At 49.8% G+C, this 15,955-nt stretch overlaps 1 protein-coding gene across 2 annotated transcripts in view; it reads left to right on the top strand.

Moving 5' to 3' along the window:
- Positions 1-635: 635 nt before the first annotated feature.
- The window catches only part of ELFN2 (extracellular leucine rich repeat and fibronectin type III domain containing 2), a 653,542-nt gene continuing 638,222 nt past the window's right edge, over positions 636-15,955 (top strand). For both annotated transcript variants that reach the window (XM_069653036.1, XM_069653035.1), the window contains exon 1: positions 636-2,877. The gene's annotated coding sequence lies outside the window, so the exon portion shown is untranslated. The remainder of the gene's footprint in view (positions 2,878-15,955) is intronic.

Genomic DNA, 15,955 nt, shown 5'->3' with positions numbered 1-15,955 from the left:
TGGAGAGTGTGGAGGGGTCAGGGAGGAGGGTGAGCAGTCTAAGGCAATCTGATGGCGAACGGGCAGCGATGGAGACGCGAGATGGGGTAGAGCAGGCGAGGCAGGAGGTACTGCAGAGAGCGGGCAATGCCATGGAATGCAACTAGGTCTTGCTCTGCACGACTCCCGCCAATTGTGACCACCTCTTGGGTGTAGTAGAGGAACGGGGCAGGGGAGAGGAGAGGCGCGCGGACAAGAGGCCACAGGGCAAATAACTGAGGGCGATCGGCACCCCCTAGTGGCAGGGCGTGGGCTGAAGTCAGCAGGAGAAAGAAGGGTGTCGATGGCCCCCCGTGAGAGAACATGGAACCCCCTGTGCCCGGGGAGAGATGCAATGGGCTGAAGCCAGCGCCCACCTTTTCGCTCCAAAGAACGACCCCATCTCCTCCCACCCCGGGCAGCAGCCCTCGGCGCTGTGCCCTGTGCCACAGGGCCTGTGGTCGCTTTCCTGTTCCCCAAACGTGCTCCCGGCGATGATGCTGCAGACGAGACGGGCGCCCCGCAAATGGTCTCTCCCGTGTTCTCCGTCCCTGCTCTCCCCTCCGCCCCCTCCCTCTCAGTGTGGGTAGGTGCGCGCGTGCCCTGCGTGTGGATTAAAACAGCTGTGTGAGGGGATCTATGGGAGAGGAGGGGAGGAGAATATCCCGAGTCCGGCAGCTGCATCTGCATCATCATCAGCAGAGCCCGCCCGACACCCCCGCCCACCCCCCTGCGCTGCCTGGCACGGCTCCCCTCTTTCAGCGCTTAACAATCGCCTCCTCATCTAGCCCAAAAAAAACCTCCCCGCGCAGGTGGCACTGAAGGACCACCCCATGCCCGCTATGAGGAGATCCGGGGCACATCCTTGCCGTCCATGGCGCCGACGAGACAGCACCTAGGATAGGAGACAGCGTCACGACAGCGCCCCGGAGGTAGCCATCACCGGCGCAGCAGGCAAGCAGATGCAGCGCCAGGATAGCAGCTAAGCGGCAAGACCGAGAGCGGAGCATCCAAGGGAAGCCAGCCACGGGAGAGCACCGGGGGAGCACAGAGCAGAGACAGCACGTAGCTATAGTGGCCCAGGCTCGGTCCAGACAGCGCCGAGGAGAGGGGGCTCTGAGAGAAGGCGCATAGCCATCTAGACACAGCTGGCAGAACACCTCCAAGAAGAAGAGCCACCAAGGGAGCACTTAAAAAAGGCGGCGCCACAGAGATAGAAGGAAAGCAACAGGACACCAGCCATCAAGATAGAACCGAGGATAGGAGGCACCACTGAGCTAGCACCTAGGAGAGGAGGCGCCGCCAAGATAGAACCTAGGATAGGAGGCACCACATAGCTTGTACCTAGGAAAGGAGGCACCACCACAATTCAACCTAGGATTGGAGGCACCACTGAGCTAGCAACTAGGAAAGGAGGCACCAGTGACCACCAAGATAGAACCTAGGATAGGAGGCACCAAATAGTTTATATCTAGGCAAGGAGGCACCACCAACATATAACCTAGGCTACAAGGTACCACACAGCTGGCACCTATGAACGGATGACCCACCAAGCTAGAACCTAGGCTAGAAGGCACCACACAGCTAGCACCTAGGAAACAAGGCACCGCCAAAATAGATCCTAGGATAGGAGGCACCGCAGAGCATAAACCTAGGAAAGGAGGCACCACCAAGATAGAACCTACAAAATGAGGCACCAGTGACTAGCACTTAGGGAAGGAGGCACCACTGAGGTAGCACATAAGAAAGAAGGGGCCACAACGATAGCACTAAGGAAAGGAAACACACGTGAGCTATCACCTTGGGAAAGAGACTCCACTGAGGTAGCATCTAGGATAGGAAGCACCACATAGATAGCACCTAGGAAAGGAGGTAACACCACCTGTTAGAGGAGGCATCACTGCCATACAACTGGCAAGAAGAAGCACCAAAATACTACATTGAAACGGAGGCATCACTGAGACAGCACGAGGGAAAGAAGGCACCTTCAACAGAGCACATAAGATAGGAGGTACCACTGGCCTAGCTCTAAGAAGAAGCAGCACGAAGATAGCACCTAGAAGAGGAGGCACCACTGAGATAGTATCACATTAAAACAATGCCACTGTCAGAACACCTAGGAACGTAAGCACTGTCAAGGCAGCACCTAGGAAAGTAAGCACTGTCAAGGCAGCACCTAAGAAAGTAAGCACTGTCAAGGCAGCACCTAGGAAAGTAAGCACCGTCAAGGCAGCACCTAGGAAGGTAAGCACTGTCAAGGCAGCACCTAGGAAAGTAAGCACTGGCAAGGCAGCACCTAGGAAAGTAAGGGCAACTGGGTCAGCCTCTCGAAAGAATCACTGAAAAAACACATGCAAAAGACACTGATCTAACATCAGGCAGGAACAGGGGTTCAGTCAAGGAACCAATTAGGAGAGGGTAAGTCTAGGAGAGGCAGTACCATTTAGGTAGCAGGGGGGGCACGTTGAAGAGTAGACACCACCAGGATAAAAACAGGAGAGAAGACACTGCCAAGAAAATCCCTAATAGGTGCGGCACCAGTGGTATAGGCCTTCCGAGACTTCTCCTCTTGGACAGTACCTAGGAGAGCAGGCACAGCTCAGCTGGAAGACCGGAGCGGCCATCACTGAGATTACCATCTGACAGGGGCACCTCCTGAGGGGTGTGCCGCTGTGTAAGCACTTTGGTGTGTTCCACTGCTAAGAGAAGATCTGAGGGGGGCTCCCGCAGAGAAAGGAAGTTCAGTGGTCCACCATCAAGACAAGCCAGAAACGGCACACCAAAAGACATAGGTGTGTCCACCACCAAGACACCATCAAGGAGGGGCTGGCCACTAATGATAAGCTGACAAGCTAACAGGTAAAAGGCCGACGTCACTGCCTATCCATCCTCAAGGATTTGTGGGTTGAGGGTCTACTGGGGCGTTTCCTGAGAAAGTGGGTTGTGTTGTGTTCTGGATAGGAGGAAATCACGCGTATACTGGGCCATGAAATAATTTAAATGAATGTGGTAGTGGGGGAGGGGCAGGTGGGAAGAGACTAATATGGAGGGGGGCGAAAAAAAAATGGATGGAACGTCAGAAGCAGCCAAAGCTGCAGCCCATTAAAGAGAGCGATGCGTAATGAGGTTTGTGTGGAGAGTAGAACACATGCACACAGAGAAGGAAGGATGCAGCCTGGAAGATGGAGCGGTGGGTGGCGGGGAGTCCAGGAGGTGGGGGCCAGGGGGCTGTCCAGTTGCCAGAAGCAAGAGGAGGTGATTCATAGAAGCCAGGGTCTAATGAGGATGATGGGGACATGTCTGAATTATGTAGAAGGTTAGGTGGCGTGTAGGGACGATGATGTAGATGGGTACGTGGGAGGGGCGGGGGGGTGAAAGCTTGTGCACAGGGGTAAATAAATGGAGCTGTTAGCTCAGGCACAGTTGGCGGTAAGGATAGGGTTAGATTGTAAAGCTATTAGGTGATGGTTGGGTGTGTGCGTTGTGCGGTTGTGTGGCTTTATGATTGTGGGGTGGTTGAATCACACACCAGCTGAAGTTGTGGGATGGGTGTAAGACGGGAGGAACATTTGGGTGACGAGTTGCAGTGGCCAGTAGGCAGGTGGTAAGGTCGGCAGGTAGAAGGTGGGTGGACGCATTAGAGACTCAGTTGGCAGCGCTTAATGGATGCATTTCATTGGACGGGTAGCTGGTGAGTGGATGAAGGAATAAGGTGGTTGGTGGATTTGCAATGACCAGATATGGGGCATGTCTGTGGGTTGGCTAGGTAGATATGGGGATGTCTGTGGTTGGCTAGTAGATATGGGCGAGGTCTGTGGGTTGGCTAGGCAGATATGGGTGATGTCTGTGGGTTGGCTAGGTAGATATGGGGAGGTCTTTGGGTTGGCTAGGTAGATATGGGGATGTCTGTGGGTTGGCTAGATAGATATGGGGAGGTCTGTGGGTTGGCTAGGTAGATGTGGGGATGTCTGTGGGTTGGCTAGGTAGATATGAGGGAGGTCTGTGGGTTGGCTAGGTAGATATGGGGATGTCTGTGGGTTGGCTAGTCGATATGGGGGGTGTCTGTGGGTTGGCTAGGTAGATATGGGGGATGTCTGTGGGTTGGCTAGGTAGATATGAGGGAGGTCTGTGGGTTGGCTAGGTAGATATGGGGATGTCTGTGGGTTGGCTAGGTAGTGGATCGGCGAGTAAAATACATTTGAGAGTGGTAGCTGAGTAAGCAGATGGATGGGCAAGTAGGTGGCAAGTAGAAAGATATGTGTGGTTAGATGGATGGATGAAGAGCAGTGGGCAGCATCTATATATGAATAGTGTATGATTGGCTGAGTGGGAAACAGGTGGATGGCTGAGTAGGTGGGTATACACACATATATCAGTTAGATTTTAGAGGAATGCAGGAAACATAGAATGCTATTTTATATAAAGCAGCTGTGTCCCAAGGAGCAGCAGAGTGCTTTACTCAATGATGAGCATGTCAAGCACGAGGCGCTGCACACGCAGCAGTCTGGTGCACAGTGCCCACTACAGGCCGGAGCGCAGACGCCAGGGTTTCAATGCAATTGAGACAGTACTTGACAGAACTCAGTTGTGATTTTGCATATATTTACAGTGTGAAGCAGAGGGAGCCTAGAATCACATGACCCTTCGGTGAAGGGGTGAAGCCGAGATCAAAACCCACAGTCCCAATTCAGCAAACGAGCTCTTGGACCATGTCTACTTCGAGAGATTTAGAGAGAAGTGGGTCAGAGGGTGGGTTAGTAGTTGATCAAAATAGTAGGTAGGCAGGTGGTAGATCGCAGAAATGGTGCAAGTGCTAGGTGGATGTGGAAGGATGTAAGCTAGTGAGTAGGATGCTGGTGGAGGGAGACATGGGCATTTGGACGATGGGTGGGATGAAAAGTCAATTGGTCAGTGGTGGTTGATCGAGAGAGTTGTCAGTCACTTTGTGGGTTGTATATGGATGGAGTTCTTGGCCAGAGTCTGTGTAGATGGGTGAGTTAATCATCTAGTAGGCGGCAGGTACATGGATGGATTTCTGAGAAGTGGATGGCAAGTGGTAGATGGATGGAGTTATGGTCAGTGAATTTATAGGTGGTAGAGTGATGATGTAGTTGGTCAGTTGGTGAGTAGGTGACTATGGAAGGGGAGGCAAGTGAGTGGGTGGGGAAGGCGTAGATTAATTTGGTGGTGAACCAGTGAGTGTGCAATAGATTTGATTAGGAGGAAGTAGAAGATTGTGAGTGTGCAGATGGCAAATAGATTAAGTGGTTGGTCGGTTGGTGAAGAATGTCAATGGCTTGAGTGGTCAGTGGGCGGGTAGGGTGTGGGTGGATTGCTGAATAGGGAGTCAGGGTGGGTGTAGGCGGTAAACAGAATGGCTGATCCGTTACATGGATGATACATGGACTGAGTGAAAGGAGTGAGTGCCAAGGAAAAATATATATATATATTAAAAAAAAAAAAAATTGGATCCTTTTGTTTTTGGTCCTTTTGATTCAACCCTATTGTATTTGAACCTTTTGATTCGAACCTTTAACCTATAACCGTGAGTGTGTGAGTCGGTGGAGGAAAGGTGGAGTGGGAATGGCTGCGTGGCATCATACAGATGCAATGGATATATGTATGATGTCTGCAGGGAGATGCTGGGGTGTGCACGTTGGAGTAGATCTGCTGAACAGTGTCATTTATAGACAGCAGTATTACCTGAGAGAGGAAGGCGGTTGGTCAGTCGTAAAAGGGCATGTTCAGCAGTGAAGTGCTTCTATGATCAGTGAGTGGTGGGGCCTGAGAGGAGGAGGTGGATGTCACATGCTACTCCACTCTGAGACAACTCCCCCCTGTTGTGGATCCAATTGTACAAAAGGCCCCAGAAATACAGAGTAGTGACTGTGAGTGTAGTTTGCCTTTCGACAGACTTCAGAATGATCAAAGTGCCTTTTTTAGGTTTTGCAAAAGTGCTGAAAACCAAGTTTCAGCTCCTTTGGAGCACCTTGAAGGCCAAGCGTTTGGCTTATGAAATCCATGCATTCCTTTATTGGGAAGCAATCAAGGGCCTTCAGTGCTGGTGTGATAAATCCAAGAAATAAGCCATCCATAATCATTTTGTTTTTTTTAATTATTGAAATTGGAAGGTCTTATATCAACAAGATGAAAAAGTTACTCTAACTATGAAAACATAGAATACGCGAATAGTTCATCAAATTGCATAAATATTACATTTGGCTAGATTTCAAACATGAAAATGACAGTCTGGTGATACCAACACATCTGTTGGAATTGTACTATGCAATCTGTGAGCTGCGTGTGTCCCTCGACGCTTCAGCTGTCCTCAGGTGCATCTGGTTATAAGTGATATACATTGTGCATCCACCAAGAAAGGTGTGCATGATGCGTGCTGAGGGTGGATATGCAAGACAACCGCCCAACACAGGTTCGAATCCCGATGCCGCGCTTACAAACCAATCTCTGGTCTTCAGCACCTTACAGAAGAACAATTATGCGTCACTGGGGCTGTGTTTGTTGTGAGATTTCCCTCACAGCACCCCAGTCATTTTTCGCCTTTTAACCTGCTCGCTCACCACATTACCCACATGGGATCTTACACTAGAGGCCTACAGGATGGCATTACATTACGAGCTCTGACAGACGACCTGTGCTTTACTGGCTCTTGGTTACACCCGTGTGGCTGAATGCGCCTGTCCGACTATGGGAGAGCATCTGTCCGGTGGCAGTATTTTGAGTGTTTGAAGGTGAAACCATGGCTGTGCCCGGGGGTCGAGCGGGGGTCGAGCAGGGTGCTTACTGACCATCACTGTCTACAATTCCAGGTAGCCTGAGAGGCCAGGCATTGGTTCCCAAGGAGGACTGTATATGGATCCGGATCTTTGTGTACATACCACCATAGAACTGGACTGCTTTTTATGGAGCTCTCCATGACCAGGTCATCATTAATAACAATACATTATTTCTCATAAAGCTACACACCCAGAGGTCTCAGAGCGCTCAAATAACAGAAGACATTATTATCCCACAGAGTGGTACTCATTTTATTCATCTCGAAACAATGAAAGGCTGAGTTGACCCTGCTGGGATTCAAACCGGCCACTGCAGGCTGCACACATATATGAGGGGGGAGCACTTAGCTCGCTTTGCTATCTGACCGGCCGGCTGACTGGCTATCTGACATTATGTTACTGTACCTACTGTACAGAACCTCTGCATGAACATTGATCTTTATGGACTCTGTGAGTATTGTCAGTGCTTGTTGCATTGTAGAGTCATTCCTTTACTGTAGTTACTTTACATAAATACCTCTGCCTGGACATTGATCTTTTGTGACTGTGACAGTATTGAGAGTAAGTGTTTGTTGCATTGTAGAGTCACTCCTTTACTGTAGTTACTTTACATATATACCTCTGCCTGGGCTTTGATCTTTATTCACTGAGACAGTAGTGAGAGTCAGTGCCTGTTGTATTGGAGAGTCGTTTTTTTCTGTCCTTGCAGTACATAAACAAGAAGCTATTGTCCTATACCAGAAAATAACTCCGCATAGACACTGATGTTTATTGACAGTGAGAGAAATTGTGTTCCCATTATTTGGTGCCACCCCGGCCCACCCACCTTATATATAGGCCTTGGGCACTTTATGTTATCTAACTTTATGAAGCCACCGTGCACTGATCAGCCTACTCCGACAGAGTGTGCTGCCGCTGGACAGTGTGGTGCCATGTCAGTACTAAGTCCCTTCTACACTAATGCCCCAAGAAAAAGTCTGCACACCTGTAAAAGAGAACAGTCTATAATCCTTGCCGGTGATAATAGGTTATTTCCTTGGTTTCAGAAAGCATCGATTGTAGCTTGATTGGAAGTGTGCAGCCGTAGAAGAAGGCCGAGAACCAAGCTAAGGAAGTCCTACTTAATTCATTTGGTCACAAAGTGTAATCTGATCTATGGTATGAAGTGCAGGCATGTGTTTAGTAATATAATTACATACGATTTGCATTGAAGCCACTCTCCTTTCATACTTGGTAGTGCTGTCTCAGTCCCAGGTCAGAAGCAAGATTCGAAGTCACTTAAAAAGAGGGAGGAGAGTTAGATGCTGACAATATGGTAGAACAGTTGGATGGGGACTAAAGGGAGACGAGTTGGATGGTGACTAGAGGGGAGGAGAGTTGGATGGTGACTATATGGTAGAACAGTTGGATGGGGACTAAATGGAGACCAGTTGGATGGTGACTAGAGGGGAGGAGAGTTGGATGGTGACTATATGGTAGAACAGTTGGATGGGGACTAAAGGGAGACACGTTGGATGATGATTGGAGTGGAGATGGTGACAACTATTTCATTACTTTTTCAATACTTTGGAGGCCCAAGGTGGCATGCTGGTATGTCAGGATGTGAAGATCAGCATTTGGCTACATTGGGAGTGGTGTAACAATCACGTTCTTCAGGGACTGGGGAGATCCTTAATTATAAAGTGAGGAATGAACTTGGATTGCCACCAGTGGGGCCCAAGGTAAGCACGTGAGGCACACGCTAAGCACATTTCACGTGTCACGTGGTGGTGAGGATATTTGAAAGGAGGCGGCTATTTTGGTAGTGTGCTTATTGATAATGGCCTCACAGAAGGTGGTCACTCATGGCTGTTCAAGTGAATTTATTGGTCTGATGAAAGAGGCTGCAACTTAGAGGTTGGTGCAGAGGGCATCAGTATCATAATGTAATGCTTTATACCTGTCAGTACCTCTACCTGCATTTTAGGGGGCAGTGTAAACAATGGGTACTGCCATTTCATGAAATGTATGTCTCTAGATGTAGACTACCATGTACACAGACAGTTCCATGGCAGTACTGGCGACAACCTACACCTGCAGAAAAAGGTGGAAAACGCACCAAAAAAGGGCCTGTTGCTTCATTTTCTGGGTAGGTCTGAAGGTGATTGCAAAGCACCCCCAATAACCTGCACCCCATTGTGTCAACAGAATCATCCTCCTTTTGCTAAAATGGTCTGCAGCGGAGTGTCTTTGATCCAGTCTCCGGTAGCTTTGGTTCCACTACCCTGATCAATGGCGGCGCTCCACTGGATGCCCAATTCCCCTCTGTGGTAGAGACTCCCATGGAGCTTCTAGTTACCCCCTACAGCCCCCGGTGAAGATACCCCACATCACTTTCACCCAATCTCTCGCCGCCAGGTTCTAAAAGTCAAAGCAGCGGGAAGTGTCACGGTCCTGTTGAGCGTTCCCCCGGGCTAAGTTCACGTGCTGCCTGACATCATATCCACCGGCTCACACTTCCCAAGCCTGGCATGGTCCCACTTCAAGAAGGGCGTCCGTGGAAGTCGCAGCTTTCTGCATTTCGGGGTCACATTCGCAGCCTCTCCAAGTTGGCTGTTTGGGAGCACCTGCTTTTGGGTGCTCGAGCCGTGACTGTATTCTGAGTAATGTGACCTGGCCAGTCCACCCCCCTTAAAAACGACAGCTACCCGACAACTTTTCCTTCTAAGAGCTGCTACTGGATAAGCGTGCCACCCCTAAGTATTGTTGAGGTGAATGAAGTACTTAAAAAAAGGTACAGAAGACTCTGATCGCAATGATCTGGAGAATCGTAGGGAAGGCTTCCATCTCAACTTTCTGGGTAAAGTTAGCCGTGTGGTGCTCATCTCTCACTCAGCATTGACATCAAAATGCCGCTGCCTTGATCATTGAAGCATAAGTCGGTGCGCCACCTGGTCCAAAGGCACCACGCCACACATGAAGGCCCTTTGAGACCCTGGACACTGGCTGAACTGGATGAAAGCGGGCAGGCAGGATCGGGGTGAGTCTCAGGTGGACATTCATGATGGGGTTGTCTCTAACTCACCTGCACCCAGACTGTGGTCTTGAACCCTAGAACTGACTAACCCTGTATCCACAAAAAAGGAGACCTGCGCTGGTGCACACTATCCCTGAGGGCATCTTGGGCATTGCGCTGTGAAATGTGGTTCCCAAAGTTATGCCCACTGACCCCCTACTTCCCACTGTTACCATCTGGTTCCAGAAGCCTGGAAACCAGAGTCACAACTGGATTGTAAGATCCATCTGCACCCATTGACTACAAACCATGCATGCTCTGTGGTCTCCCATTGAAATAACTGCTGCAAACAGGGAGTCCTTAGTTATTTGACGCAGACCTTCCTGGTGGGCCGACAATTCTTAGTACTTGCTGTGATGAATGAACCTCCGGGGCCCCAGAGGTCCAGGGATGAATATCGGTTTCTAAACCATCAATCAGCCCCAAACCTCTAGTACACCAGAAGGAATCTGAACAGATTGGAAACAAAAGAAAATTATAAACCTCCTTGTCCAATTTTGGTAACGTGGACGGAAAGGCAGGCTTATCTCTGCAAGGTCGTGGATCGTTGGTTAGTTGCAACACAGCAAAAAAATACAATTATTACCCAATGATAAAAGGAACTGTGCAGTCAAGGTGATAAATACAAATATCTACTTAATTTTATCACAACAGACAGTTCTAGCACACTAAAAAATACAACCCGCCCTATAAAGGAATGCAGAGGACAGATAGTTTCAAGAAGGAAAGGGACACACTCTGGATACTGACAGAATCAGTAAAGTAATTAATCACAATAGTTCAAGGATACTTGGTTTCAGCACAAAGGGAGCAATGGGTCATAAAATGTCACCAGGGGCCTTCAGAGAAGGACCAGGGGGACAGAACCACAATGTACCTCGTGCTTGTAGAAGTTCTTGGTGCTCGACAGCGTGGAGTCGGTTTCATGGCGCTTTTCAGCTTCTGTGACAGAGTCCAAGACGGGAGACAGCTGCGATTAGCAGGTGGCAGGCAGTTCGGCGAGCGAGGCTGTACGGACGGCTGCAGGCTGGCCTACACAGCTGCTCAGAGTCAGGAATCATTGTCTCAATGCTGATCGACTGGTTGAGGCGCCTCGGACGGTGTGAGCGACTGCGGCATGACAGAAGTCAGGGGTACAGTCGGTTGCAGCTCGTGGGGATAGACTGGCTCAAAAATGTCCTTAAGGCAGACGCTGGTTGATGCTTGTCGGTGCCCTCCGCCTAGCTTCTTCACTGGGCTCATGTCGTCCTTTAAGGCGGGCGGCCGAAAGCTGAAGAGAGTGTTGCAGGCAACTGCCTTGTCCTTGGTTTGGTTCAGAAACTCTCTGGCACTTCCCACCTAGGAAGCTTTCTTACAGAGCCTAGCAGGGCATGCTGTGTGCTGGCTGGGTACTGGTTCTGGAGCTACCGGAGGATCCTCTGGATTCAGCATCACCCTCTGTTCCCTGAGATATGTTTAGGGGAGGGATCTTGCTTCTCTCTTGGAGTTCCTGACTTTCCTTCACTCGGGCTCAATCCTTTTTTGAGGCCAAATTGGTCCCGGTGATCGGTGTAGGCTAAGCCTACCTTAATTAACCAATCCTGGGTCCCCACCAACAATTTCCTGTATGCACGAAGCCATAACCAGAGTGCTTTGCATCAGGAAATGTAAAGGAGTGAAAACATGTACTACTAAGTCTCACCCATCTTCCTGCCTGTTGTGGATTAAAGTGTCTCTCTGGTTATTGAGCTCTCTGTGGTTCCTGATTAAAGGCATGTCTCCCTTGGAGTTGTGGGGAGAACAGACTTTCTGTCTCCATCAAATCACATACTCCTACCCTCTGAATGGAGTCCCCCTGCAGGTGTTGCCTACTGTAAACACATGTCCCAGACATGACACTTCACTGCCCTTGATACTGAGGGGCGGGGGCTGGCTTCATGTTGACACAGTGCATATCAAAGGTTGTTGGGGGTTTTCCTGTTTTTTGTTAGCCTCTGTATCTAGGCCCCATGTGGGCCTGTTTGAAGTAGACTCTGTTAGTATGCTAGTTATGTTAAATTGCTGCCACCCTTTCTGCAGGGACAACAAAGGATAGGGCAGATCCATGGAGCTTTTGTTATTTAATTAGTTTGGCCATGGCAGGGGGAAGGTATTTCCCTCCCCTTTTGAGATGCTTTGATGTACTTCTGGGTGTCACATTCCAACTAAATATGACAGTGAGGACTGCTCCTGTAGGCTGTGTCCACCCAGAGTACAAAGGTCTATGTGTATGTCGTGCGCTGAGCATAGGAAAATGTGTGCAGATTAGCCCCACACATTTTCCAGTGGTTGACCTATACAATTTTTAAAAAGCCCAGGTGAGCGCACACCCACCGTGCAGATTGTCGAATTCCTCACACATGTCTCCCACTATGACCTGATAGCGCAAGGGTTCTGACCTCTACGAGCCCAGACAGCCTAGAAAGCCTGGCCACGAGCTTCCTGTAGTGTCTGCCTGTCGTGCTCTGAAGGGAATGTTGGGTGTGTGGCTGAGAGAGTGATGCTGTGGAGGGTTTGTGGCAGTGTTCTATGTCTGGGTTCCTAGTGTGTCAGTTAGGGAGTTACTACTAGCCATCCTGCGTGTGGGATGCCCGGCTCTCTGGCACCTCTGTACTTACCTGTTTTACCAACCTGAAATCCTCTTCTTGTATCCAGGTCCACAATAACGCTACTTGTAACTACATACCTGAGACAGCGCGTTACCCAAACCACCAGCCCGCGATACTACACTTCCGCTGCTACATCTAGGGGCTGTACTATTTTGACTTTTAGTTGCTATTCAGCAACATTGTTTTCACTCTGCATATCAATCTTAGTAGCATTCGTTGTGGCAATATAGAGCGATTTTCGTACAAAAGTAAATTCCCTTGATAGAATAGTTATCTCTACTGCCTGTGGTAATGATTGTGCTACTCTCCAACCTTTGCGGCAGCACACACCCTTCTTAAAGCCAGGCCTGGAGCGCTCCACCTATCCCTACCATGGAGGAGCCATGGACTCTTCAGAGCCTACTTCTGGCATATTATGGTGGCCGTACTGCCAGGCACTGTGCCAGAAAGTCCCATCTTCCCTAGTGCCTCGATAAAAAGTCTGAGACACGGGAGGATAGCTCGGGGGCAACGTGCTCGCATTGGAAGCAAGGCGAGATGGAGCACTTAGAAACCTCTGGGTATTAAGCGCGTTATAAATAACATATCATATCATATCATACATCATATTATACCACCCCCAACCTGGACTAAGCAGGACATTGTCTTCTGAGTTGGCATAACCTGGCGAAGGCAAAGGGTACAGAGACGCCTGTCCAACATTGCAGAGATGTAGACTTCTACCCCCTCCCAGAGAGCAGTGCATAGGAAATTGCCCACAGAACAGAGCTCTGGCTCACGCACACCCACACAGTGTGCCGGCACTGCACGCCAGGCCGCGCTTCAGAAGTCGCACAAAAGGCACTGTTCAGTTCCGCTGCCTCCTTCACTCCCCCTGCACAATGCCTCAGCAAAGCCAGAGAGTTCCACCTCCACAGAAAGGTGCACTGTTCTATTTTGAACTCGAGAGAAGGGAGGTGGTGGGAGTTGTTGTACTCTGCCTTTGTGTATTACAGATGCATACATAGGGTAGTCACCATTTTTTATTTTTTATTTTCAGTTGGTGCAGGTGACTGCAGGAGTGCGCTGTTGTGTGTTGTTAGTAATGTGTGCAGTTGTGCCTGTATTGTGCATCTATTTACCTGTATAAGTAAATGTGAGGTGTTTAGGCCCTACTCCCTTTATTGTTTGTGTGTAGGTGTCTATTTGTTGTAGATGTTGTTTCAGTAGGCGTGCATGTAGGTGTCTGAATTGGTGTGTGTATTGTGTGCTTGTGTGCGGATCTAGGGCAGAGTCTCACTGTTTACAGAGCGCCATTGTAGAAGGCTGATTTTAATAGGATGGCTGCTCTTTCCATCTCCCCATCCTTCCCTCTGCTTTCGGAGGAGTCCTCCACCCTGCACCCTCCAATCCTGCTCCAGTCATCTCCCACACTCCCCTCATCCTCCTACACCCGCCCCTCGCCATCGCCACACTTACCTTAGCCCTGTCACCTCTCTGCTGCATGTCTCTGACTTCCATCCGGGGGAAGCACAACAAGCAAATGTGCATTGGTCTTTTTCCGGTGGTCAGGGGTGTTGCTAGGTCTGGAAAAGATCTGGGGCTACGCTAATGTCAGGACTGTCGCCACTCAGGGCTAGCTAGCCTTTTGGTTGTAGCCCCATAGTTTATATCCAGGGCTACACACAGCGAAAGACTTGATGCTATAGGCCCCTCAGGACCCCCACCCTAGCAATGCCTTTGCCAGTGGTCTTCTGCGCGTCGCGCTTACACCATGCTGTCCACAGACCCGTGCATATATATGTCCGTATTGGGCTGATAATGGAGGTCTGGTCAGTTCTACATGATACCCATCGGCCTACCGAGAGCATAGGGTGACCCAATGCTCAGATTATCAATTTCCTTTGGTGATAGGGCTGATCTATAAAAGGTGCTAGGTTGGGTGAGATACTGTGCACCACTCTAGTTATACAGTTTCAAATAAAGACAAGTTCTGGTGATGCACGGACCACCAGAGATGGTGACATTGGTCCTCATTATAACCTAGGCGCGCCCATAATGAAGGGTGCCGGTACGGGACCGGCACCCTTCATTACGAGATGCCCTACTACGAGGTTCCCTTGCGGGACCCGGAACAGAGGTCTGGTAAAACCAGCCGTCCTTTCCGGGGTCCCACGAGAGGACCAAGGAGCTAATAATGGGCCTGTTATTAGCTCCATTCCCAAATGGGAATGGGGAATGGTTCTGTGCATGAGGAATTACCGGGTCCTCCTAGGTCGGAATGACCCGGTAATTCCTCATTCACAGACCCCGGTATTGGAGCCCGGTATGGAGGCAGCCATGGCGCTAATAGCACCATGGCTGCCTCCATACTCGTAATGAGGCCCATTGTCTGGCAGGTAGGATGGAGCATGCAGGGCGATAGCTTTGTAGTTGATGAAGCTGACTTTGAAAGTGATGTCTTCTGGTCCGGTTAACCAGTGAAGACCAATGTGTGTGGGTGCTGTGTGATCCTGTTCACTGGGATTTTTGATGAGCTTGGCAGCAACATGCAGGATTCCTTTCAGACGTGCTTGTGGGGTGGTGGGTTAGCCAGCACCAGGGTGTTTCCTCCATTCATCTGAGCTAGGACCAGGGCCTTCATGGTGGATGTGAAACTGGTGTCTTATATTTGTATTAATTGCAGATATTAAATGGCAACAATTATGCTATTTCAAAAATAGAGTGTGTGCATAGGTTACACTGCAGATGGCAGAGTCATCCCTTGCCTAGGCTTCCTTTAGATTGCATGAAGTACTTGATTTTCGGAAAGCAAGGGTAGTTGGTACTGTGCGGTCTGAAAGTTCCTTGCTTTGTTTATTTTGAAAGAGAGGTCGCTGGCTACGTGGTATCCCAGACATGTTGTGTAGGGTGTCAGCTGCAGGGCGAAGCCCTTGTGGCTCAGGGCAGACAGCCAGTTCTGCATGTGGGGGTGAATTACTGTTGTTGGAGAGGGGCAGGAAGTCCATCTCGGTTGATTAAGACATGGCTGGCCTGGAATTGGTGGATTCCTTCAGTGCATAATATCTTCACATAGAATTGTGTGTCCTCTGCGTGTTGGTTGATGTGAATGTTGCCGCTGGCGTGGAGTGTTTCCAGCGGTTTCATGTAGAGGTTGAAGATCATGGGTGAGACATTGGATCTATATGTGTAAATGTGGTGATGTGGGAGGTATCCACCTGCACACACTATCTGTGCTCTTCTAGGCAGAAGCGAACACGTGGGTCAGGATATCTCTCCAATGTGCAGGCAGCTGTGCAGTTGGCTGATGTGGGATCTGCCCTCTGCTCTGTTGGAAGCTGTGGAAGGGCGACCAGGAAGCAGGGACATCCAATGCTGGAGATGGAGAGAGCCTCCTCTGCTATTTGGATCACGGCTATCACTGTCCTGCGTGGATCTCCAGCCTGATGGGCAGGTCTGTAGGAGGCTGTTGGGGTTATTGT

The sequence above is a fragment of the Ambystoma mexicanum genome, chromosome 3q (assembly GCF_040938575.1).
Source record: "Ambystoma mexicanum isolate Mex_15411 chromosome 3q, UKY_AmexF1_1, whole genome shotgun sequence".
NCBI classification, from domain to species: domain Eukaryota; kingdom Metazoa; phylum Chordata; class Amphibia; order Caudata; family Ambystomatidae; genus Ambystoma; species Ambystoma mexicanum.
The sequence above is the reverse complement of the archived record's forward strand: the minus strand, read 5'-3'. Positions and strand labels throughout refer to the sequence as shown.